At 37.8% G+C, this 25,716-nt stretch overlaps 2 long non-coding RNA genes across 3 annotated transcripts; both read right to left on the reverse strand.

The window, feature by feature from the left end:
- Window positions 1-10,988: 10,988 nt before the first annotated feature.
- Window positions 10,989-15,185, reverse strand: LOC112984051 (uncharacterized). Of its 2 annotated transcripts, XR_010387374.1 has the most exons (4): window positions 14,106-15,185; window positions 13,149-13,210; window positions 12,569-12,673; window positions 10,989-11,620 (listed from the first exon to the last, which is right to left on the reverse strand). It is a non-coding gene; the product is annotated as an uncharacterized LOC112984051 (long non-coding RNA). The 2 variants fall into 2 exon arrangements; XR_003259387.2 differs by lacking the exon at window positions 13,149-13,210.
- A 709-nt stretch (window positions 15,186-15,894) lies between these two features.
- On the reverse strand, window positions 15,895-18,892 carry LOC135327274 (uncharacterized). The gene is made up of 2 exons (XR_010387376.1): window positions 18,699-18,892; window positions 15,895-16,342 (listed from the first exon to the last, which is right to left on the reverse strand). It is a non-coding gene; the product is annotated as an uncharacterized LOC135327274 (long non-coding RNA).
- Between the last annotated feature and the right edge of the window lie 6,824 nt (window positions 18,893-25,716).

The following is a 25,716-nucleotide window of genomic DNA, read 5'->3' on the forward strand; positions in this document are numbered from 1 at the left end:
AGACAGATATTGAAATCCAGGAGAAAAATGTTAAAAAAAAAAGGCCTCTAATTAATTAAATAAGGCTAATACACTATTACCTTGGAATTCAACTCCCATTTTGCGCTAATTACAATCCTCCCACAGTGCAAATCTTCCCTGTCCCCAGTACACGTGTGGTACCTGTGCTCCGTTCTCTCTTCCCCCTCCTAAACTATTTGCACAGAGCAGCTGTCATCAAAAGACTCTGCTAGGGTATAAAGGAGGCCTTCAATCCATCCCTTCACCTCCTAGTCTGACCAAGTATAGAACATGCTTATTTTAATTATTTATATGTGCTTTAACTTAGGATTATATGTAGCCTCAAGATAGCATTCCAGCTACAAGTTTCTCTCAAATGTCAGGAAAAAATACATTTCTAGATAAAAGCTTGGTAAATCTGGCCTACCAGTCCTCATGGCAATATAAATCAAATGTATTTTTGTAGTTTGTGTCCAGTGAGTTATGGCTCACTTCTTCTTTAGCATTCATTATATAGACAGTAACACAATACAACAGGAATCGTTGTCAAAGGGAAGAATTTGTGAGAAAAAGTAGTAGTATAATTTGCACACATTCTGTGCAGAAACGTACAATGGTGAAGATTTTGGCAACTTACTTCAAATGCTTATAGCATCCATAATATTTGCCTTTCAGTAATGATTTATGGACAGCTAGAATTAACATGCATTACTTGGAATCTGCAGAAGAATCTATATCATGGTTCACAGTCTTCAGAAGGCTGGATGCCTTAAAGCAGAGCTAGGGAGAATATGGAGAGCAGGCTCAGAAAGTATCTACAAACTTGTGCCAGCATTGTTGCCTTTGTCATCAAGCGATGGAAAGGCTTTTCTAGTTAAACTGCAGTAATTAAATCTCCCTGCTCTCATTAAAAAAATACAACTGTCTCCTGTTGGTCTGAGGAATTGCACCAAGTGAATGTAAATTTTAATTTCATGGTGCAAGTGTTAAATTATTGCCATCTAAGCTGTCTGCCAATGTTACATGAAATCCCACCACATTTTAATAACTCTCCTTTTGTTTTGGATGGAAATACCATATGTGTTATGATTTGGATGTTTTTTTATGTGCAATTAGAGCCCTGAGAACCACAACAACGTAACCACATTCAATTCACCTAATTGGACTGAAACTATCATTTCTGAAATAGTTTGTGTTCCTTTGTGTGCCTGTGTGTGTGCGCACACATGCATATAAAATGAAACTTATTTTCTCCTCCATTCTTTGTTAAAATATAAGAGAAACTCCTGCCAATTTAAATGTAACATATAGCTGCGTATTATATATTCATCTCAGAATCAACTGTTGGAACATGCATTAATAAAAATCAGTCCTTCTAAGCCCCATATTTCCTTCCTTCTAATTTCTTCATTATATCCTTAGTGCTAAAACTATACTAGCATGGATTTGTTATTCATCTCCTCTCTTTGCATTGCATTGGGTGACATTTTTCAGATTGCCAGATTGTATAGTTACACAGAATAGAACCACTCTCTTCCATGTAGAAAAAAACCACTGATTTTTCTTTCAGGAGTTCAGAATTAAAGACAAACTTGACATTGTTCACAAGATCACATGACTGTAACTTGCATTAACAAAGAGCTGATATATTCACAGAAATAGAGTTAATAGATTTCATTCTAAAATGACCTTTGTGATCAACATTTCTGCATTACTGAGATACTTCCCATATTTGTATCATTTCAACTAACAAGTAAGACATGGAGCATCCTAAAGAGCAAACTGAAACCATTTTAGCTGGCTTAGCTCAGCATTTTTAATAGCATTACTATGAATGCTGTATATACCAGTTTCTCATCCTGAGCTGAATGAGCCAGTTCTTGCAGCAAAGACTTATTTCACTCCCTCTGTCTACTCAGTAAGTGGCCTGTGCTAACACTCCAAACAATGACAATAGCTAATGCTATGCTTATGGTTATGTATCAGTATGGAAATTATCTTCTCACAATTAGTAGCCTGAGTCCTTCCATATGAACTCAGGAATAATTTTTAGCTGGTAGATTTTTCTAGCATTTTATCAGAAACTCTGTCCATTAAACTGTGACTAGAAGTGGTAGACAGTTTTCAAAGAGAAATTTTTACTCAACAAAACTGTCTTTTTTGCTAAACAAGTGTTCTTAAGAGAAACACCAATAAAATCAGATCTCAGCACCTTGTTTTTACTTATAAATCCAGTAAAAACAATTAAAAGTGGTAACCACACTGAGATGCTTTTAATATAAATGTTTTTAAGATACTTATAAGTTTATATAAAGAAACTGAACAATCTGGGAAAAGTGATCAGGTACATCTCAAATGCTTATGAAACCAGCAATTTCTGTTTAGACATTTTCTGCAAAAGGAGGTTTTCATTTCTCTCCTTATCCATAGTGCTCCAGAGTAAGTCCACTAAGGTACATTAGATAATGCAAGACTAACCGTACTCCTATGTGGCCAGAGACATGATCCCTTCTCTGTGGTGGCACCAGCCACCACTGGTCAAGAAGGTACTCGATGTATTTGTGTCATACTGTGCCTGAATAAGTAGGCCTATTCTCTTAGCTGTGCAGAGATGCTCTGACTCCACAAAATAAGCACTGACCCAAGAGCCACTGAGGTAAAAACTAGAAAAGGCAGAGAAATGTCTTTAAGAATGTTGTTAAGAAACCATTAATGTCATTAATGTCGTTAAGCAACAAACTTCTTGAAGTTTGTGAATTGTGTTCAGTGAGCTAAGAATTGCAAAGCTAACCAAAATTATGTTCCCAAATCCTGTTTCAGCACCTGAACTTCCATCAGAATCTGTGTATTAGGCACACTGATGAGATTTGATGATCAAAAATTAGCACGTAAAAGAAATGCAGCTTTGACACTCATTGGCAGGGCCTTATTGATCCTGCAATGAGGTGAAATTAAGCCCAAGTACCTTCCTATTGTCTTCAGTGGAAAAACAATGCTAATGATATTAATACATTCTATTAATACATTCTTCATTCTTTTCCTTCAGTATTTCCCATGTAAACTCAAGCATATTCTACCACCACTATTTATTGTCTTGCTCTTTATTTGCAGTGCTTTGTGACAGTTTTCCAAATCTTTTGATTCAACCTTATTGGGAGAGTAGATATTAATGTGCATTACAATGCCAGCCCACAGTGACCAGAACAATTTCTTTACCAAAGAGACTGAGGGCATTTCTAGGAAATTTTAATCATGCGCATTGCAGTAACTAAAGGAAACTAGATTCTGCATTTACTTTTTGCTTCAGTCTGGCAGAAAATATTATCTCTATCTATATATCACAGTATACCAACTGGAATTTGTAAAGGGAAACTATCAATTTTAGAAATATATATCCTATTTATAGTATATATTTAAAAATACAAAGAAAATTTTTAAGTTTTTACATTAAACAAACTAGCTTCTTAGGTTAAATGGCTCAGAACCAGCAATAACTGTGAACTCTCATGTATAGCCTGAGAACTTGTGTGATCATAACACATATTACAAAAAAGTTTACAGTTGAAGGCCTAATCTTGTAAACAAGCCTTGTTTATACAAGAAGACAATAGGACTCTTCTTTTGTTTAATGATTTACATGGTCAGAGGCTGAGATCATTATTTTTGAAAAGTGATGATGGGAATACACAGTAAGTACTCTTGTGAAGTTTTTACAATGAAACCTGTAAATAAAGCCCATGACTGAAATACATCATGTCTCCAAAGAAACAATTATGATGTATTGTTCTTGAACAACAACGTTGAATGTTTTATCATCAGCTGTTTACATAAGTCATAATAATGTATCAAAATATAGTATGCACATTTTTATGATTGTTTTAAGTGCATAGAGGGGAATTGCCACAGTCTAGCATCATAAACTTTGTAAACCTTTCTTGAAGATTACTTTTTTATCCCCATCCTCTTCTGCTCAAACAAAAATGTGAAGGAAACAGAAAACACAAATAAAACTGAATTAAAATGGTCCCATGTGTCCAGCTAAAACAAAAGACAGGAAATTCTTAAAAGTGTCGTTATAAAGTGAAAGATGCCTTTAAATATGGCTTCCTAGTGTCCCAGGTTTATTTAGTCACAATTATTTCCCTATCAATATTTTCTTAGTTTATGCACACAAAAGGCATTGATCTAAGTGCCAAGACACATTCTGAATCTAAAATTTGGAAGACAAGCCATGTCAGCGTGAGCTTCTACTTCAACATTAGAGGCAGGAATGGATGCAATCCTTAGACTTCAGTTCCTGGAAGGTTCATTATTTAATTTCTAATCTTTAGCAATATTCCACTGTGGAGATTGAGGTCCAGATTCAGCTTTCAGGAATTATGAGGGAACTCTAGCGGTGCCAGGAGGACAAATGGCACTGTAGCTCCACGGAGTGTGCTGAGCACTTTCCAACAGGTATGCAGGACTCTGGACCTTGTTACCCATAGTGAGATCCAAAAAGCAGCCAAGGTGCTTACAGACCCAGGCAACGCAACATCAACCAAATTTCAGGCATCTGGCCCACAAAGTAGAATCCAAGCCCAAGATCAGATATTTATTACCTACATAGAACATATCATAGCTTAAGTATCTCAGAGGACTGACTCCAAGAAAACAGACATTAAGTGTACGAGTATCTAGCTCTAACTCACTAAACTAAAGCTGGAATGATGCCACTTTATGGAGTTTAGGCACTCAGTGTCACAGCTGAAAACCACGTCTGCTTCTGTCCATTCAGAATCCACAGGCCGTTCAGCAGCTTTCCTTCAAACATGACCACTGACGAAGTTAAGAGGTGCTAATGCTAATTTGGATTATTCCTAGTTCTACCAGTTTATGGAAAATAGATATAAAAGCTGTGTGGGGCAAAGATAAATGTCAGAATCCAGCTTGCTCCATACAGATTCTTTCTTTCATTTCTTTATCCCCATGAATCTTATATTCACTTTTGTAGCTGGAGTGACACAACTCCAATACAGGTGTGTAGGCTAGCCTGGGATCCAGTGGGTAAGAGACGCCAGCTCAGAAACGAGAGTTTTAAATACCTGAGGTCAAAGAAAAGTAAAAAGAAGTTTTCTACTTCCTAAATGATTGCACTAATCATGAGGCCACTAAAACATCTTCACCTGACTTTACCTGTGTTTCAAAAATAAAATATCCACGATCCCATTCTGAGGGGATACCAGTTTTACTGGCAAGTACTATGTGGGTCTGAACACACTTTCCAGGTCTGAGCTATAAGGGAGCCACATCACTTATCTTCAGGATTTCCAGGGTGCTTATGTCAGGCTGAGGTACCTATCTGGTTAGCCTTGGACATTTCTGAGAATGGCCAGACACAGAACATCAGGTGTCTTGGAAGGGCTTCAGAGAAAATAGGGAAGCCCATGACATTTAAATGACAGCACACTGACAGGCAGTCAATGAATACAAGTTTTTGGAGTCACAATTTCAACATAGGCACCTTAAACCTTTCTGTGTCCAGTTTTAGGTAAGTGTTTTAGATAGGTATTTTTCTTGACCCTAATCTGTTGCTGATTTTTGAGATGGAAAAGTGTAAAGATACATCTCCCACTTCTGATGTTGCTTCTGTATTGCTAATGAAGAGGTAAGTAATTACAATTAAATTCTGCGCTAAATGAACGCAGCTACAGCTCAAAATCTGTTCCAGTGCCAAAAAGGTACAATTTTTTACATGGAACACATCTGATTCCTTGATAAAGAAAGATTTTCTGACATGCATCATTCGCTTTAAAGTTTATTAATTTATTTCTCATGCAGTTGCATTCTTAAGGCAAAAAGATCAAAAGCATAGATAGGTTCAGAGCACAAGCCGTAAAATAGTTAGATTTCAAGATGATTGACAATATTTGAATCATGTTCTGACAAACTATATAAAAAAGAAGGATTCTTCAGCTGACTCTTTTAAAATAATTTCTACCACAGGACTAGACATATCCTATGGCAAAGTTGAGGGTGTGAGCTCTATGCAGCTATTCAGCTACCATCGTGTCTCATACAGCAGGAGCACACAGCCCACACTAAATATAGCTTCTTTTTCTCCCCTCCACTAAATCCAGTTCCATGGGCCTACAACTACTCTTTCATCCCAGTTCAGTTCCTATCCACTCTACCTCTTGTGGATGCCTTTCCCCAGCCATACAATTTCCTGATAGTTCACCAGAAAGGTTATTGGGCAACAGAAATCCCACTCAAAAGAGTGAAGTCTGCATACTGTGTTAAACTGCATACCATATGGTTCCTACATGACGGCAGCTTTCTTGATCTAGAACTTCCTTCTTAATTATTAAAAGCTGTATAATCTGTCAAGACATGTAACAGATAATGAGCAAAACTGTTTTTCCTGTGCCCAGCACTTGGTGGGATGCTTGCAGAGCATGTTATTTCCACATAAAAAAGAATTAGTTTGTCATCTTAGATGAACCAGTTGATCACTCTGCCTGCTGAGATCTTTCACAATTGTATACTTTATTTTCTTGTGGGGAAAAAAAACCTTTCATGATAAACTAGAATTCGTCATTAATTTAGTGATGAGTGCATCATATTGTTCTATAGAATTTTATAGGATCGTTCAAAAGGTTACACGGTTCTTAACATTCTATATCAAAACCTATCGTGTTTTTTAATAATTTCTATAAGACCCTTTTGGTGTTATGTGTCTTACAAGATATAAATCTTCCCTTTTGGCTTCTCTCCTTTTACAGCATATAAGTCTTTCCTAGCAACACCAAAGCAAGACAATATCAAACTTAATGTCAGAACATTTCCCTCATTTAAATTTACCCAGATATTAATTTCCTCTCTATTCTTGGTGTTTACATGCACCAAATATTTGAAGACGGTTATCATGTTCCTTCTTATGCATCACTTAGTTAACCTACAGTATACATATTTTACTCCTTTAATCTTTCTTCATAAATCAGTTTCTCTATCCCCCTTAATTATGCATGTTAGTCCTCTCTGAACTCACTCCAATATAAAAACTTTTGTTTAGTCTTTCATTTTGACTATTTAAACTGTTTTGCTTTCAAAAGTCTATAATTTTAAATGTATTTAGGCTGACAATGATGATGCCAAAAGTAATACAATAAAATATGATACAATAATAATAATAATTCCTGAATTCCATAAGATTAAGGATATAGCAAATATACCCCACTAAAGCTAATGTACATTGCAAGTTACTCCCCTTTTTCCCTTGCATTTTATGTTGGTGTCTACTATTCTTCCTAAGCTCAATGCTTAGAGCACAACTGGCCTATTTTAGGTTGCTGCTTCAGGATGAGATGAATCACATTGACTATACTGACTGACAATGAAGAGAGTCCATGATATCCAGAACCTAAGAGCTCAGATGAACCTACACCATTTGATGTCTACGTATGTAGACATTTATATTTAGTCAGATGAATCTCACCCTCATGTCTTCATACATCACATTACTTGAAAAGCTGTAGGAGAACAAAAGCAGGCCTACTATTCCATAACAGAAAATAGTTCTTCATCCAAATCAGACTAGCCAGAGTACTGCATTTATCTGGGGAACCTCCAAGGCTTTCAGTGTAAGGTGTAGCTTTGTGTCTGACTCTGCAGTCTAGACAATGCCGAGATGTGAAAGTTCTCAGTAACTGGAGATCAAGACCCCCTAGGCATTAGATCATTCTCTCAAGGAACAGGGTACTTGAAAAGTTAGCATCAGAGTCAAAATTTACACAGAGACACATATACACAATATAATTAGAAGATTAAGGTAAAATTAAGACACTGCCTTTGGGAAAGTCTGTCTCTTAATTGGCAGAAAGATGATTAAACCTGCCACGTCAGATACTTTTGCTAAATTGAAGATCCTAGGAAAACAAACTCCTGTTTATAATTCTCATCATCTTAGCTCATAAAGAAGAGCCTGTAAACTGGTGAATATCTTGTCAAAAACACTGTGATCAAAAAGCATGTGGCTTTTAATCAGTTCCTCCAAAAATCTGAAGGTAGGTTTTCCGTCTTAAGTTAACATACTGTTTCTTAGGGAAATATTTATTTCCCACTAGCTTATGTCAAATATTTTATTCCTAACCAATGAGTATAGGACTTCTAATTGGAAGTGAACTACAAACCACTTACAGATGTGTTGTAATGAGTGAATATCCATTACTTGCAGTTAGCAGAGCTGCCTCATTCTGACCTCAGCTGTTTGAAAGCTCGTTTTCTGGGTTACGCTTCCTGGAAGCACAGGCAAACTGCAGAAGTTGCCAAACAACCATAAGACTAGAAATAATACTACCACTTTCTTGGAGTTCTGGGTCAATATCATGCTTTCTTGCTGGAGCTTTTGAAATAACACAATGAATTTCTGAGGCAACTTCAGCAACATAGTGGAATATGTGTGGGACATGCCTACAAACAGCAGGGAGTCAGCCCAGCAAGGGGTGGTGGGCCATATTTTGCTGGTAAGATATCCTGACATTCAGATTTCCTTGTTATTTCTTTTGTTGGACTTAAGATTAGTCCACTATTCTAACAGTAGTGATTCAGTCAGCTGCCTGACTGACATGTGAGCTACTGCCTCTATCTTCTTTCTTTTCATTTTTAACATATGAAGATGTTTATTACATAAATGACAGCAAGTCAGACCATTGAAATAAAATAAAATAAAGTAAAATAAAATAAAATAAAATACCAGTAACTACATACATTATTTTCAGTGTTATAAGAACTTTTGTAAATAGAATTTGTTTGGAAAAAAATAATATATTTTGAATTATTTTCTTGTGTTTCTTTTCCATTTCCCCACTTTAAATCTGAAACAGAAGGGGAAAAAAAGGCAGCAGGATTGAAAGAGACAGACGAAAATAAAAATCATAACCGTCAAGTATTCACAAGACCCTGAAAGTTTCAAAAAATTTCACGAAAACATTCTAGCTGTAAGTTAGCTTTGCAATATTCTTTCTCCCACATTTTCAGAACTGAACGATTTTCGATCATCTCAGTTGTTTTCAGCTGAGTTCCCAGTTTCAAATACTTTAAAGATGCTCAGTTTCCCTCCTGCATTCCTTTATCTACAGTTAGATTCTTCATTCTAGTGTCACAGTGAGAGTCATGCTCTGCCCCAGTGTCAACACCATCCTAAAGGATGGGTCTGTGGCCACATTTGAAGTGTCCCCACTGCCAACACACAAAACACCCTACACTGTACATTTTACACCATGCGGGGAATCTGACTACGTAGAGAAAACCTGGAGACCACAATCCTTTTCAGCAACCCTACTGCAAACTATTTGGTTTCCTCTGCACTGGGAAGATGTCTATCACCACTTGAAAAAAACACCACTTGGGATTCTAGGTATGGTGGGGACAAACCAATGAATTGGGTCAAATACATTCAGTGAATATGAGAGGACAGCAAACAAAGTTTGCAAAAACTTCTGTATTTCCCATTATCTGCTGTGACAACACACAGCAATTAAAAAAACCAGCATGTCTGTATGGCATTCAGGTAGAGGTTTAAAAAGAAAATAAACTGACCTTCAGAGTCAGGCAGTGGTTTTCTTTGCTTACTTTTCTACAAAAGCATAAGCAGCTGTGTATATGTAAAAAATGAAGCTTTTAAAGAGTTACTAATTATCTTCATAAAATTTGTACTTTGGAGTGAAAAGGTAGTAAAAGTAAAAGCAGGCTTTGGTTTTGAACAGGGCAAAGCTAGCAGCTTACAGCTTGAGCTTGTAGTGAGCAATGACAGTGTGTATTAGGGAGAATAAGATGAGGTAAAAATACATGTTGAGCATACATTAAGTACACTCAGGACTGCCTTCCAACTAATTCTAAGTGTTTAAGAATAGTAAATGGTTTGTAGTGATGCAGAAAGAAGTATTAGAAGAACAAGACTCTTAAAAGAATAAAACAAAGAAAAAACAGGTAAGGAGGAAGGCTAAGAATCAGGTAGGGAGAGAGAAATAAGGAAAGATTTCACAAAAGATTATGACAATTACAAAAAATGCTTTCAAAAAAACAAGGACAAAGGTCACTGAAGAACACAGTAGGACCACAAGAGGATTTCTTTAAGAAACAAGGCAGAAATTGCTGGAAAATTTAAACAAATTCTTTGCATAGCTATTCAAAAAGAAGAATTACACGCAGCTAACACAGCTGTATGCACACAGGTATAGCCTTCCTGCGGCAGAGAGAAGAAGGAAACACCGAAGTAAACAGAGATTGTACCTGAAATATTATAGATGGCAATTTTAGCATATCTCAGATGAAACAGAGCCTCAGTATTAAGGTATAGGCACTTCACAAGTCACAGAAAGGGACAAAAACAGCACCACTTGTCACCAGAGTAATTTACATCACTTCAGCACTCAGGTAACTTTTCTCCTATGCAAAAAGTTACTTTGAAATACACTGGTCTGCTCACAGAAGAGACAGCAATAGGATTAGGCCCATAACAATCTGGAGGAAAGGAAGGTTTAGCGGATTTAAAGGAAAGCTGGAGGAATGCTTACATGAGGGAGCTCTGCAAGGAGGGGCCCGTGTAACCCTTCTCACAGTATGTCTCTAAAGAAACTGTGTTGGACTTACAGAATACTGTGCATTTCTGACCATAATTTATAGAAATACATACTTATAAGAATGATGTATTATGAAAGCAATAAAGCATCCCTAATTCAGTAAATTATGGAGTAATGGATATTGCAACAAGAGTGAGAGAATCTTCTAATGAAAACCAGAACTTTCAGCTCTGAACAAAAATAATGAGCTCTTCTGGACTACATTCTTATTTAAACTCCTACAAGTAACCACCATTCTACATTAAAGGTCTGTCATATTTTAAGCTAAATCTTTGAAGAACTTCAGTAACTTCAGTCTAAAAAATTCAAAACACAGACACATATTTTCAGCCAAAACAAAGCCAGAGACAGCAGTAATTTTAATTCTCTTTATTAAGTATTGTTTTGGTCATGAGAGTATGTGTAAAATGGATGTGGTTGTAGCCACAAAGGCCTAGGGATATATGGGGTTTACAGGGTGAACAAGGGCTGACAAAGGGTTCACATGTCTAAAAGTTTGTGTTTTCTTCCAGCAGCACATGAGCTTTGGATACCCCTCCCTCCTCTGCACCTCCGCAGAAGGGCCAGTCTCCGTAGTCCTGGGCAAGAGAAGTCAGCTCTGCGCTCTGGACTAAGACAGGCCAGAAGCAGCACGTGCATATTTGCCTTCCGTTTGTTCCCTGAGCATCTGATCATTGTCTCTTCTGGGAGAGGACAGCCAGGCTGGCTGGACTTATCTCCCAGACTGGAGGTGACGTACAAGCTACACATTGGTGCACACAGCCAAAAGAAGCTCTATTTATGGAGTGAGATGGCAAGGCGCTGTCTGGAAAGTACCTGCAATCTGGGAGGTGGGAAACTGGCTCAGGTTGTTTGATTTCACCTCTGTTCAAAGAAACAGGGCTTTGAACTTTCTTATGAATAGAGTTGCTTCAAAGATAGATGACTCCACCATCAATCTTTCCAACAGAGGAATAATCCAAACTTCCAAACTTTTGACCAGATTTTTTTATTAGGAGCTGTCAGAAAACAAAGGATAAAGTAGTGATTACGAAGAACTGCCAGAATATTAAGTGATATGAGGTCTACTGGCCTATGTGTATTATATGGATCAGTTTTAAGACCTGTTTCTCTTGACACTTGTTAAATTCTTGATGTTGACCAATATAACTTGCAAACACAATAGCGGCAAAGCAAATACATACGTTGGCATAACTCTGTATCTTATGTACACTCAGATACCAAAAGTATGCATGTCTATTCTACAAAATAAAATAGTGATAAATACAGTCAGTGTGTGTCTACAAACAGGCATTATTAAGAGGAAACATTGTCAAAGCAATCAGAATATTTATAAAAAGCCATTACCAACAAAAAAAAGTCAACACTTCTACCACCAGAGCCAGCTGATAGAAGGTAACAAAATATCAAAAGAGCACACCAAATTAGCATTTCCCTTTTCAGCCTTTTGGCAAGTTAGTCAATCTGTAAAGGATGGCTGTATATCTAAAAACTACAGCAACAAGAACTAACAAGACAGGGGTCTGACATCAGACTAAGCACACGTAAAGCTGGCCAAAATATTCAGGTGAAGCATTTCTTACTGAGAAACTGTCTGAAACAAAATTAAATTAAAAACTAAAGCTATCAAATGATCCATTTTGGTATTTCTGATGCACTTTATTTTTTCAAGACAGATTCACAAATGGTCTTAAACAACATTTTAGAAAATTAAGAAGAAAAAGTGGTTCCCTCCTTCACTTAGTATATCCCAGGAGGACTCATTCAACAGGCCAAATGCCCACATATTGCTTGGAGGTAAATCTTGTAGTCATTTCCTTCATCCTAAGACTACGCTGTTCTCAAGAGTAAATTTTTCTGTACCTCACCCACTGAAGCTGATCCTTTTCATACAAATAACTAATGGAGCTAGGAGATAATATATGTACAATAGCTTGAATACTCACCTGACTGAGACTTGGCTTTCTTCCACAGTACAACTAGTATTTTCTTTTCTATAGAGTGTTACAACTTCCGCACAAGGACTGAAGGACATCCTCAGGACTCACTGTCTATTGCAGGAACAATGAGAAAGAAAGAAGATCTCAGTATAACTCACCCAAACCCTATGTGAATGGCCTCATTAGCAGACTGAGACACTATTAGCTCTTACTTCTCTTCTGGTTAGTGAACTTTGCTTTACCCTTCCCACCACCCCCTTAAACATCACCACTGTTGTGAAATTGTCTTTGCTTTTACGTAGAATTTCACTTGCAGGTTTTTTTTTAATTTGAAAAAAAAAAAGGAGAGGAAAAGGCATTCTGATTTAACATGTAAATAGTTTATGCAACTGTCAATGAAAAGAAAAAAAAGGTATTTATGGAGGACTGAGGTCTTTATCTTGTGTCTCATGTCCGTTTCTTCATCTTTTTTATTCTTCTTGTTCTATTAAAGGTTTTAGTGGAGACACTATGAACATAAAATGTATATGTTGCATAAGAGCAGAGACAAAGATTTGTTCAATTAGAAAGCTGCTTCTTAACTCACATGTTAACTGAGGTGTTCCAAGTACCTCTTCACAAACTGTCTACTGAAAGGGAAAGCTGAAACTGCAAGACGGTTTGCACCAGTTAGTGGGATTTTTTTTTTTCCATTAGTTTAAAAGCTTTCTACCTGCCTAATTGTGGTAATTACTACCACTTGTGGGACACAGCAGAGAAGCCATGATTTCCTCTGTCACCCAGTGGTCACCAAATGCGTGTGGGAGAGCAAAGACTAGAAGGATATCTGTGATCCTGACCCATTCTCATTATCTGTTTCCATTTTAAGTAACATCAGTACAGATTTTTATATTATGTGAATGAATATTTAAAGTGAAATTATAGTATTCAGTGGCAAATTACAACTGGATGTGACCAAGAGAAGATTAAGCCCATCATTTTGCTTAAGAGCTCAGATGTTTGGAGTAATTGGATGATAGCTGTAGGGCATCCTTTTGGTCTATAATTAGGTCATTTCTTTCTCCCCTCACGGTGTGTATAATTACAAATTAATTTGAAATCCCACTGTGAGTAAAGAAAATCAGTTTAATATAATAGAAGTGAAAGAGCCACAGGATATTATTTTTTAAAAGATTTTTAGTGTTTATGCCAAAATACTCAGCTTGGCCCAAAGTCATATCCCTATGGACTGACTGCAAGGCTCACATTTGGTTTCTTTCTTAACTTTTATACATGCATGGATAAATTTTCTCACTTAAATGACACTTCATAGCACCACACTTTTGACATTGTTCTAGTATCTGTCAGCAGGTGTCAACAGCACAAGAAGCTAGGGCAAAAAATGAAAACCAATTGTGAGGACACATAGGCAGATCTAAATAATCTGATCTAGTCAACCATTTTATTTTTAGTTCTGCCACTATTTGGTTATTATTAAAATACATCTTTCTGCTTTTACCCTGAAAGTGTTAAACGTTGCGCAGCCCTAGCTAGCATAACATACCTGCTCCTGTGCGCTACGGGAGCTCAGCCTTTTCATCTCCTCATGGAGATATGCTGTGGGCAAGTTCTGCTTCCCTTCCCTTATCACAACACTGTGGTTGGATGCATCAGACCTCCGGCCTGCCTCAATGCTGATACAGGTAAAGACATGCACTTCTGACAAATGGATAACCCCAACCAAAGCTTTAGAGACGGTGTTTTGACTTGCTGAACTTCCTGTTCCACTCAAGGGACATGCATGTTTTCATTTCTCCCCAGGAATCTTTAAAGAGGTCGGTGAGAGGGTCCCAGGTGTGATCTAAGCCCCGGTGATGTCAACAGCGAGCTGAGGCGCTGTGCTGGGCGGGCAGACAGGGAGAAGAGCAGAAGAAAAGACTGTCAGTACAGAAAACAAGGTTATCGAGATGTGATCATATTTGTAGGTGTATTGTAAAAAACTGTAGAACATCCCGTGCCATTAACATGGTAAGATTAGATTTCTGGGGAAAAAACAAAAAAAAAGAAAAGAAAGAAAGAAAAAAAGAGAAAAGAAAAAAAGGAACTGCTTAGATATAAGTTCCAAAGTTCATGCTTGATGGCATAGCTGTAAAGCTAAGATGTGCTGGGACATGTAGAAAAATGAGGAGGTGTTAAAAATCTACCAAGCTTCTGAGTTTTAAAAAGCAGTTCAAAGTTCTAGTCTTAGATTATTCACATCATGACCTCCAGGCCTATTTGTGATGCCATAAAAACTGAATTCAGGAAGGAAGGAAGAGATTATCAAAAAGGAAAGAACTTCTTTTTAATCTAATAATGTCTTGATAGCAATAATCTTTTTAATGTCTTGATAGCAATAATCTTTTACATAAAAAAAATTCATTTGAGGATCTCAAAGTGGTTTTTAGATAAAATAAAGTCTTGGCAATGTAGTAAAAAGCTGGAGCAATTAGCTAGAAATAAAGGCAGAGAAAGAGACCTGGATGTATTTATTGCTCTCAGGAGAGCTATCAGTCAATCAGGTAGCCTAGTCCTCTAGTCCTGAAAAAAAGTAGCCATGATGACAGCATACATCAATCAAAATATTTCCAGAGTAGTAATGTCATTGGATAATTTTTGAAACCAGAAGTAATTTAAAATTTCCACATGAAACTGAATAAATAAAACACTTGATTTTGATGTTTTCATCAGAAAATATAGAAATATCAAAAAAATACCATTTAAAACTCTGGGTTTTTTCAACTAAATCCAATTCACTGCTTGGAAAATATTTCATTAGAAAATTTTCAACCTCCTCTACTTAACTCCTAGGCCAGAAGGTACGCATGAAAGTTATATGGAAAGCATATATACAGGTGGATAAAAGACTTTTTTCTTGCTGCAATAATAAATACATCATCTTAGTAAAAATAAGATTTTATGTCTACCATACAAATAATACACTTCAGTGCTTAATCATGTATAAAGAACAGTTAAAACTGTACAGATCTAATACCTATAGATATCCACTTAGGCTGATAAGACTTAGTTGTAAATCATTCTGATCGGCGGAGGCTGGAGGCTGTCACTGAGAATTCTTATCCAAAAATAAATACAAGTCCCAAAGTAGAATAATTATTGGATAGTTTAAACTTAATTTCTTAAGAATTTTTTAATCTCTATAAACCACAATTTTAAAAAATGGGTGGTCTCAAATTAGCTGGTAGACAATAGAGTTTAAATTATGTGAGTAGTGAGTTAACTCATTTCCCTCTAAGCCTTTACAATTCTTTGTTTGGTATGTAAATAATTCACAACATTTTATTTACACCAGATCAGTGGGAAATAGAAACCCATAATATATTTTTATTTCTTTTCTTACAATTCTCTGTGCCGCAATGCTAACAACAATAAATATTCTATTGACATATGCATTTATAAGACAGCAAAACATTTATTCCTACTGTAAAGTTGGCCTATAATCACACTCTTGTTCCGGAATATACTAGTGCACTTAGAGCAACTAAATCCCACTCACAGCTTACCCACACTCCGCCCCTCAGGATGCTACTAGAGCAGTGCAACACATTCACCTCAAACCTCAAAACCACTTGAATAAAGTTTTGGTTTGATGTGTTCCTGACCCTCAGGCCATGCTTGCAACAGTTCGTGAATACAACTTGAGGTTTTGTATGCATCTGGGAAGTCTGCGGTCTCTCAACTCTTAAAGTTTCCCAGGTGGTATTTTTTCCACTTCCTTCCACCTTTGCTTGGTTCAGATGCCTGGGGAAAAAGGATGACGATGGTAATTTAGAAATATAGGCCCTAAAAATGTTCTCATGTGGTAAGGAGTGAGAGGACGTTAGGAAAAAAAAAGAGTTGAATGGAGATGGCAATTCCACTCACATAAAATGTGAAATACGTTACATTTCCGTGTCCCACATTAGAGTTAAAAACTCTTATGAACATTTTTCCTGAAACAGAGTATTGTGGTGGATAGCTATTTTCTTTTCAAGATCAGATAGTCAGTGAATGGAGGTGGTCTAAAAGTGTGGGAGGCCAGCTACTAGTCCCTGATCTGCTTGAGATGAATGAGTATCTTTAGTGCACATTAATCTGAATCAGGACTTCTTTCATTCAGGGCACTACCCTAACCACCACCTACAAAGACTGGGCATTGGTCCTTGTTTCACTGGAATCTGCGCTGTTCTGAGGCAGATTTTCTATGGCATTTCAGAATTTCCAGTTCAATAAACTACTCACAGAATTAAACCAGATTTTAAGAGAGTGACCGTGATTTTCTAACTTATAAGTCAAGAGAGTCACCTATATCATGGAATCCTGAAACCTCAGTAAATGTTTGACTCCGTATTCAGGAGCAGAACAGGACTTATTAGTCTAGCACCAAACATGCTAGAGGTCATAACACTTTCCTAGGACATAGAAAATGTGAGTTTAAACCCTTATCAGCAGGACTAACTGAATCCAGCACTCCTCGATCCTAGCACCAGCAGGTAAAGCAAGAGCATTTGTTCCTCTCTTGGCATTCTGACATTTTTCCCTTCTGCTTTTCCTTCTAGTGCCTGAATTTAAATATTTTTCATTGAGCTACATGGTTAGTTCCTAGAGCACTTTATTTTCAGTTTTACATTTCATTAAGGAAATGTTATTCTTTTTCAGTAACATGCCATTCAGTTTTGCCACAGGCCCCTTGGTGCAATGCCTCACTACTCCTTACACACAGAAGAATCCTTGCATGTTTCAGTATCTGGTCTACTCGTAAGGATACTGAAGGTAGATAATCCAGAAGAGTTGTGTGTATGAGGGCAGTGTAGCCTCAGAATTGAGGCATTTTTGATAGAGTAAATTTCAGATAACATAAATCTAATTTCAGATAAAGCTACCATTCTTGACCATGTTGCATAAAATTAATACTCAGTCTTTGCCCTGAGGTAAAATTGCAGGTGTATTTTGCCAAGACCTACCACCCTAGCTTTATTTATTAAAGTGTGAATCAAAATTGACACCCACCCTGAACTCTGCCACCTTCCTCCAGGCTTAGAACTATCAGAGTAGTTTTCATAAGCAGAGAAATGGCATTCGAGTATTTGCCAAGAGGAACACTTCCCTGTCTTATATATATATGACGTAATTATTTTACAGACAACAGCTTCTATGCTCCTTGCTTCACTGTAGAAAGGAGTAGTAGAGTATCTAGACATTCTTGCCTTTCAACTATAATAATCAGGTTTTGACTTCAAGCAGAACTGAGTTTAGTTTCCAGATCTTGTGGCTGCAAATGAACGTACATCAGCTGTCATCCTGGGATTAGGCAGGGTTTGGGATGCAGCTAAAACTTAATGAAAATTTGTCTGCAGACTTGCTGAAAAATAAGCATGTTCTTAAGCTCTGTAAAGAAGAAAACACACACACACACACACAAAAAAGCTTACTAGAAAGCAGGCTGGACTGAGTTGACCACTGCTGTTTAATGAGGTCACATTCATAGCCTTAAACTCAGAAGTGACCGTCCTGTCTGACCTCAAATATAACAGAGACCATAGAATTTCACCCAGGAATTTCTGTCTCTCGCTCAGTAGCTCAGAGCTGAGTTGACATGGATCTTTTGCAAAAGCTTGCAGTCTCTATTGAAGGCTATGGGTAGTTTATTCCTCTTCACTGGCAACCTTACAGGTAATATTGCATATAAGAGGGTGTCACATTTCCAAGGTTACTCAATCACTGACAAGAAAATCCATTTAAGGGACAAAACTATCTTGAACAAACAGGCCTTTAATCTCTTGCATTAGCTTCACTGACGGTGATTTTATTCTGGGTTCCTGAGGAAAAGAGGCTTCTATAATAGCACTGTCTGCATACAAATGTCTGTTTAATGACTTTTGAACCCATTAGCTGACCATAGGATGGCAATCCCAAAGAAATGTGTTTCCCAGAAATGGGTAGCTAGATATAAAGAGTCTACTAGTGTCCTCACTGAGGACTCAAATATTAGACACTATAAAATTGACAAAGATGCCATAAATGTTCCAACCACCAAAAATCTTCATCTAAAGACTGCAATTTAGTTGGCATCACAGAACCACTAACCTACCAAATGTGTCAAGAGAGAATTTATCACCTTCCTTCTGAAGAACCTAGGAAAAGTGGATCACCACCCAAGGATGCTGATGATCCAGCTCATCTTGGCTGAGTCCTTTGGTCACTGAGCTACTAGACAGGTTGGCTTTGTTTTCCTTCCAGCTTTGTGAATCTGATCCTTCTTTTCCTTTATTTTTCCTCCAACTCTCCAAAAAATGTTTCACTTTTCAGTAAATGGAAGTATCCTGCTGAACAAAATATTTTTTTCAGTATTTTGTTTTGGTGCAGAAAAGATAAAAAACTGTAAGCTTGATTCCATCTCAACTGTCTTTTGTCTTTATGGTTCAGCCACTGGCCCAAAAACAATCATTAGCTGTACGGCTGTAGCTCACTAAAGGTACATTCTCATGTCCCCTGTGAAGCTGAACACTAAACAAGTGTCATGGAGTGACAATCCCTTCCTGAAAAAGTTTCAGAGAATAAAGAAAATTTATCATATGCAGAAATGAAAGCATATAGAGGTAAACTGGTGAATGAAAGGCCAGTTATGGAAGAACAGGAGTAAGGAGAGGGTCTTCTAAGTCCAGCTGCACCCTATGACCCTATAACTTGCATGCTTAGTGGTGGTATAGTGTGATACACTCCATAAGGGTTTATTTCAGCTAAACCAGACAGTGTGTGGCTCTAACGGGCAAAATTCATTCTGCAACAGCAGGAATGGATTTGGAAGATGAAAGGCCAAATGCTTGAAAGTCAGCGGTGTGGAAACCAAACACTAGGAGGAATTGTGCTGTTTACAAGGACAGACTGTATACTGAACTGTAGAGAATTATAAGTAGGATAGTAAAAATATCAAAAGGATTCTGACTAAATAAAAATCATCAAGATAAGACTCTTCCACATTTATTCACACTTCGTGAAAGAAAGTCAAACCTATAGAGCCCAAGTAGGTGGCATCATGGGGCTTGCCCTCCATGTCCCCTCTCTCCCAATGCAAAACTTGTAGATATAATGGAAACTGGAAATAGTACTCTTTTTTCATGTGAGATGATCCATTCTATAGGCCTATATCAAAGGTTTGAGATTTTAATGGGTAATCAGCCAGCCTAAGACATTCCCTCGAGGTGCCTGCATATTTTGATTATAGAGGAACTCAAAACTACAGCTCTGCTGCTCAGGTTGAGCTATCTGTGTCTACTACATTATATTATTAGACATATATTTTATATTAATTTATACCTTGGGGAATAACATAACATTATTTCCAACCTTGAAGAAATCACCTGTCTCTTTATATTGACATCAGGTGAGGATCCTACAGCCACATACTAAAAGTTTCCCCACATGCACACACTCACCATAAGAAAAGGTCTTGTTTAGGGAACACGTAAATGGTGACAAGAATGGTCACATGGAGGCCTTCCACAGCTGCAGTATTGCCAGCTCTTGGCATTCATGATTAAAATTTTAAAAAGATCATGAAAATAGACATCATTCTTATTTGTCTTCTGTTGGACTCTTTTTTTTCAATTTTTCCTCTGTCACTATGAGAACTATGTGACTTTGAATTGTTTAAAAGTGAACACAGTGATTTTCGCTCAATCACATTACTCCAGTATACGATGTTTTAAAAAAACCATCAAATACTGCAAGCCTCACAAACAAGATTGTACCAGCTGGCAACACGGGTGAATGAACCATTCTCCTTAGTTTCCTTGGGTAGACCAAACACAGTGACATGAGCAACTATTCCACTGAAACTCTATCTAGAGGCAGAGTCAAAAGGAATGACTATAAAGCGTAACCTGTGGCCTGTCCTGACTAAGCTTCTTTAGATATCTGGTTTTGTCAGTTGATATCTTCCTCTTCTGTGAACATAGTCCGTATACAGGCGACCTTCTGCAAAGACAGGCCTATCTGTATTATATATCTTCACAGATAGTCAGATAGCCAAACACAAACCAGCTGCAAAACAAATAGCTATTGCAATATTATGCTCAAGCTAGTAAGTCTGGTTCAGAAGAAGGACATAACAGCTCAGGCTCAGCACCTGCCTTACATGTCTATTTGGTTTTAGATCATCCAACTCACTGAGAATGCAGAAAAGGGGGCATGTGTCCATCCATGAATGACCACTGATGAGTAGCCCAGGGTACCACTTCCTGGCCACCTTCCCCGGCCATCTTCAGAATTTCATGGCTGATTTGCTCACTTTTCTTGTGCTTTTCTTGTGTCCTCACTCTTGCTGGCCTATGTGCCTGCCCTGCTTTCTCATCCATTCCCTCAGAAATGGAGTCCAGCCCTGTGCTGTTGTGTACCATTCTATCTTCTAGTTCAACCTGCACCACTTCCTTAACATTGTTAAAATGATCTATTTTAACATAGATCTGTCCTAGCCCAAAGAGCCTTGGTCATCATCCAAGAAAGGTGCACAGGCTCCATAAAAAACACATACAGTTCAAGATCTCAAGTACACTATGGCTGAGATCCAAACAAGGGATTAGAGCAGGACTTCCATGAAATCTAAGAGGCTATTTCCAACACTGAAGTTGTCACAGCTCCTAGATACTTGCTGTACTTAAATTAGGAGGTATGTAGACTTTTACCATAAAAATTCCCCAGATGCCTAGAATTCTGATTTTCTATGTGCATATAACCTCCTAAGCCCTCACAGCCAAAGGAGCCAAGGTCAGAGTGCTGCCTAAGCCCTTAATCCACAAACTAGGAATTCCTCTGCTTATGACCTAAAACACACTGGAGCATGTTTGGCAGACAATGAAGTAAATGAAGTAATTTTTTTTTTTGAATATGACCAGAGCAAAAGTGCACACACACACACACACCTTCTTATTCACTATTTCAGGGGTACAAATGCTTATCATAGAAAACCAGCTTCAGTTTATCTGAGGACACTCAGCTCCACATTTCCCCTTTCTAAAAGTCTGTCCTAACTTTCAAGCTATATAGGCAGAGAGAAGCACACCCAAAGCCCTCCTGCTGAAGATTTCCCATCTTCCCATCTCTTCTATTCCCATCTCCTCTATTTTATTCTTAAAAAGAAGCAGCATGATCTCAGTTGCATCTTCAAAAGAAAATTTACAGAAGCTCACCTGCAGGAAATGTTTCCTGGCTGTGAACTCTTCACAAGAGAAAACACTTTTTCATAGTACTAAGCAAAAGTCCTAAAATTCAGATAGCGCTGGTATGTAAAACACTCATTACTATTTCTTTGTTACTAAATTAAGTGTTCTTGATTCATAGTTCTTTTTTTAGGCATATATTTCTCCCATTTGGAGGAGCCCAGCTGCAGATGCTAGGCTTTGCAACAGTCAGCATTTTGGTGCCCACATCCTTGGCCAGAGGCTATAAACTCAAGCTTTCAGAAGTGAAATGGCTGTCCCCATTTCTTGGAAGCCTTTTGAAACACTGTAAAGGGGCCCAATTTCTCAAAAACCTACATTCAGTCCCTAGATTTGAGCTTCTTTCTCAGTTTAAATGTTTTGAAATGGATGCTGATAAATTTAAAAATACAGGCCTTATGTCCACACATATTCTTATAGCATTTGTTTGACCCTGATCAATCCATTTCTTTAAGGCAAATATTTTTTTTTCCTTTGGTTAAAGGAAAAATTAATCTTGTGTAAAACAGGTATCCCATTATTAGTAGAATACCCAGAAATGATGTGTGTGTGCATTTGCTAAACATTATGTGTTGATTCCTGGTCTGAAGTTAAAAGTATCATGGAAGACTTTGGATCTAAATATTAGAAAAAAATCTTATTTCACAGGTGTAGTAGACATTGAACTTAGTAATTTGGGAAACAATTCTAGTATAAGCTTTTCCTGTTTTAAATGAAAGCTTTATTTACTGAGCATCTTGTGGTGAGCTTGGCTATTTTGTGTCATCACCTCTAGAAAGATCATTCCATACTTATTAAATCACATGTGATGGTTTGAAACTTTAGACCTCTGAAGAGTGGAAAATTTTAAGCACACTGGGTCCTGAAGGCAGTTTTTCCTACAGGAAAGGCAAAAAAAATACAGAGGTGAAAACAAGTCATGACAGGCTATGCATGGACAATGCTAATAGACTCTGCCTTTGACTCCATACATTTTCTGGAATTAGTTTCGCCTTCATTTCCCAGTCTCTTTTATTTTTTTTTTTTTTTTTTGGGGGGGGGGTATTTGCAAGTGGTATATTTTTTTCTACATTATTAAAACTCTGCCAAAATTATCTGATATCTGACTTTTTAAAAATGTTTTCTGGGCAGTTGTTAATACCTGTGTACATATAAATCCTATCCAAAAGCTGCCAGAGTGTCTCTGCAGATACATCTGACAAGGGCTAGCCCATACAGTAAATAGTCTGTTGTTGATTTGAGAAAGTAGGCACACTTAAGATTAGATATTTTGCCTTCCTCTCAGAACTCCCATATAGGCATATGCACAATTATGCTTCAAAGTCCTTAGTCACAGGGCCCCATTGACTCCAGAGAGGATGCTGATGGTGGGTGGTGCATATCGACATGCTTCTCGAGCTGCAGCAAGTCCACTGAAGACGTTACTGCATCAAGCCCACAGCTGCTGCTCTTCCCCAGCATACTGAGGGAAATGAAATCTCCCAGTATAGTCACTTCCTAACCTGCCAAAATGATCTTGCTTAGCCTAGCCGTTTTTAAAAGTGGTAGTGCTATTTCTAGAACCACCTTAGAGCACAAATATGCTAGCCAAAGCTGAAGAGACGGTATCCTCAGGTATAGAGATGATGATGCTTGAAAGACATGGAGGCATTAACATCTTAAAGCAGTTGAGCTGTAGTGAGAACAACATATTGGACTGCAGCTGGAGAGTCTGCAACCACACTGATAAATAGCTGCACCTCCTTATGGAAATATTTAAAACCACTCAATTTTAAAATAATCCTAATGACCTGTGATTCCTCCTGGGGACTGCTGTGCAATTTAATTGTGGTTATATGCGACTGGCACTGATTAGGGCTGCTGGTGTGTGGTAATATCTGTTTGTTTGTGAGGTGGTGTGGAGTGGTGGTGGTAATTCAGCCTGATGTCTAGCCAAAATAACATTAATCCCACAAATATGGAAGAAAAACAACATTTGGAGAATAGTTTTAAAATAGACAAGATAGCCATTTTCTGGAGGGAGCGCAATAAACAGGAGAAGATCTGGAAGAGTGGAATATGAAAAAAGGCAATCTGGTCAAGCCATTTAATTCATAGAAGAATATAGTCTCAGTTGGCTGAGAGAAGCCAGAGAAGGGAGAAAACACAGCAGATTTAGGAGGAAATAGAAGTGAAACAGGTGACAGAAGCAGAAGTCTTGGGAACAGTGTGATCAAGCAAGCCTGCTGTCCTCCAACTTACAGTGCACTGACCAGAGAGGTTACTGTCTCCAGTGCCTTCCCACAACTGCTTGTTAGCCCTACAGACCTGCTGGCTGAAATGACTTTATCACCACACCCTAACCTATCTCAGTCAAAATGAATAAAATCAGCAAAAATAGTTCTTTGCTAATTGGACTTCTTTTGACTATTTCAGTCCTGTTCACAAAAGCAGTTCACCTTCTAATTTGGAAAAGGCTAACATTCCAGAAATAGTAAGATAATAAGGGCAGTTACCTTGTTATTTGGTGTAAATGCAACCACACAATGACATGTGCCTAATCACAACTAACATCACTGAGCAGATATCCAGCTGAACCTACCTAGTGAGATGTGGCTGTGCAGTGCCTTCCAGAAGCATAGCCAGGTGGTTACACCGAATTGGCCAGGGACACAGTTCTTCATGCAACTGCTCAAAAGCAAAGGCAGATGGGTCTGGAACACAAGTCATTTTGCTAATATCCACTTCTGTAAAGGAAGGCATATGCAGAGAAAGAAGAGTGGTCCAGAAATCCTGACAGGTCTTCAGGGAGGATGAGAAAAAGGAAAAGTCACATTATGTAAATCTTCCTTCCCATACTCCTCTTTAAGCATTCATTACAGACCACTTTTGCAGATGGGATTTGAGGCTAGACAGACCTTTCACATGAGCAGGATGGCAGGCTTTGATGTTCTTTAGGGTCTGTATGCACACATACAAAAATGATCAGCCATAGCAAAGTGGGCAACATCCGCAGGCTCCTCATAACTACATGACCATAAGTGCTTCCACTGAGTTTCCACGCTATTTTCCTGATAACATAAAAAAATACTTTGCTTTTATAATGATTTCTGAGAATGCTTTTAACAATGAAAACCAGACTTTAACAATCGTTTGGGCAGCCAGAAGAGGATCAAAAACCTGGACAGCTGGATGAAGCTCCAAAAATTAATAAAACCATGTATGTATTCCAACATTGTCAGACAAGCAGAGGCAGTGGGAAGACACCAAAACTATCCGTGATACACAATACAATTCATAAGGGAAGTTAACATGGTAACACCTTTGAGCAGGTGAGGGTGACATACTTCCTAGCATTGCTTTTACTGCCTGCACCTCTGAATTCTGTAGCTATGGCCATTCCTCCTAAAGACTGGCAGTGTCATCAGCCATCAACACACATAACTCATATAGGCATAGAGCAGCAATGCATTAGCTATCTTCTTTCTCCACCAAGGTATTCTATGGAATAGGTGTGAGCTTTGGCTTTCACAGATCACAAAACAGTAATTTTTCAATTAGAGTCCCCTGTTTACCCTTTCCCAGCTTACTAATTCTTCAACATTTCAGTTGAGATCCACCAAAGTGTTTGTAGCTAAATATATTTCGACTCTTTGGAGGAGTAAGGATTTACACCAAACAAGCAAACACTCAGCTGCTCTCCAAATGTTACTTTCACTGGCATTATAAAGAAGTAAAAGAACAGTAGCAAGAGAATGCAAACATAAGAATACAATTAAATCAGCAGAAATCACTGCTGAAAGAGGGATACAAGTGTTGCCTATAAATATATCAGAGTGTAAAGCTCCAGAAAAGGAGACCAGTATCAGGTCTCTCCAAGTGCTGACAGATATCAGCTGGTGGGCTGTTCTGGGATGGTTTAAAACATTACCAAATCCA

Source organism: Dromaius novaehollandiae, chromosome 2, assembly GCF_036370855.1.
Source record: "Dromaius novaehollandiae isolate bDroNov1 chromosome 2, bDroNov1.hap1, whole genome shotgun sequence".
Classification (NCBI taxonomy): Eukaryota; Metazoa; Chordata; class Aves; order Casuariiformes; family Dromaiidae; genus Dromaius; species Dromaius novaehollandiae.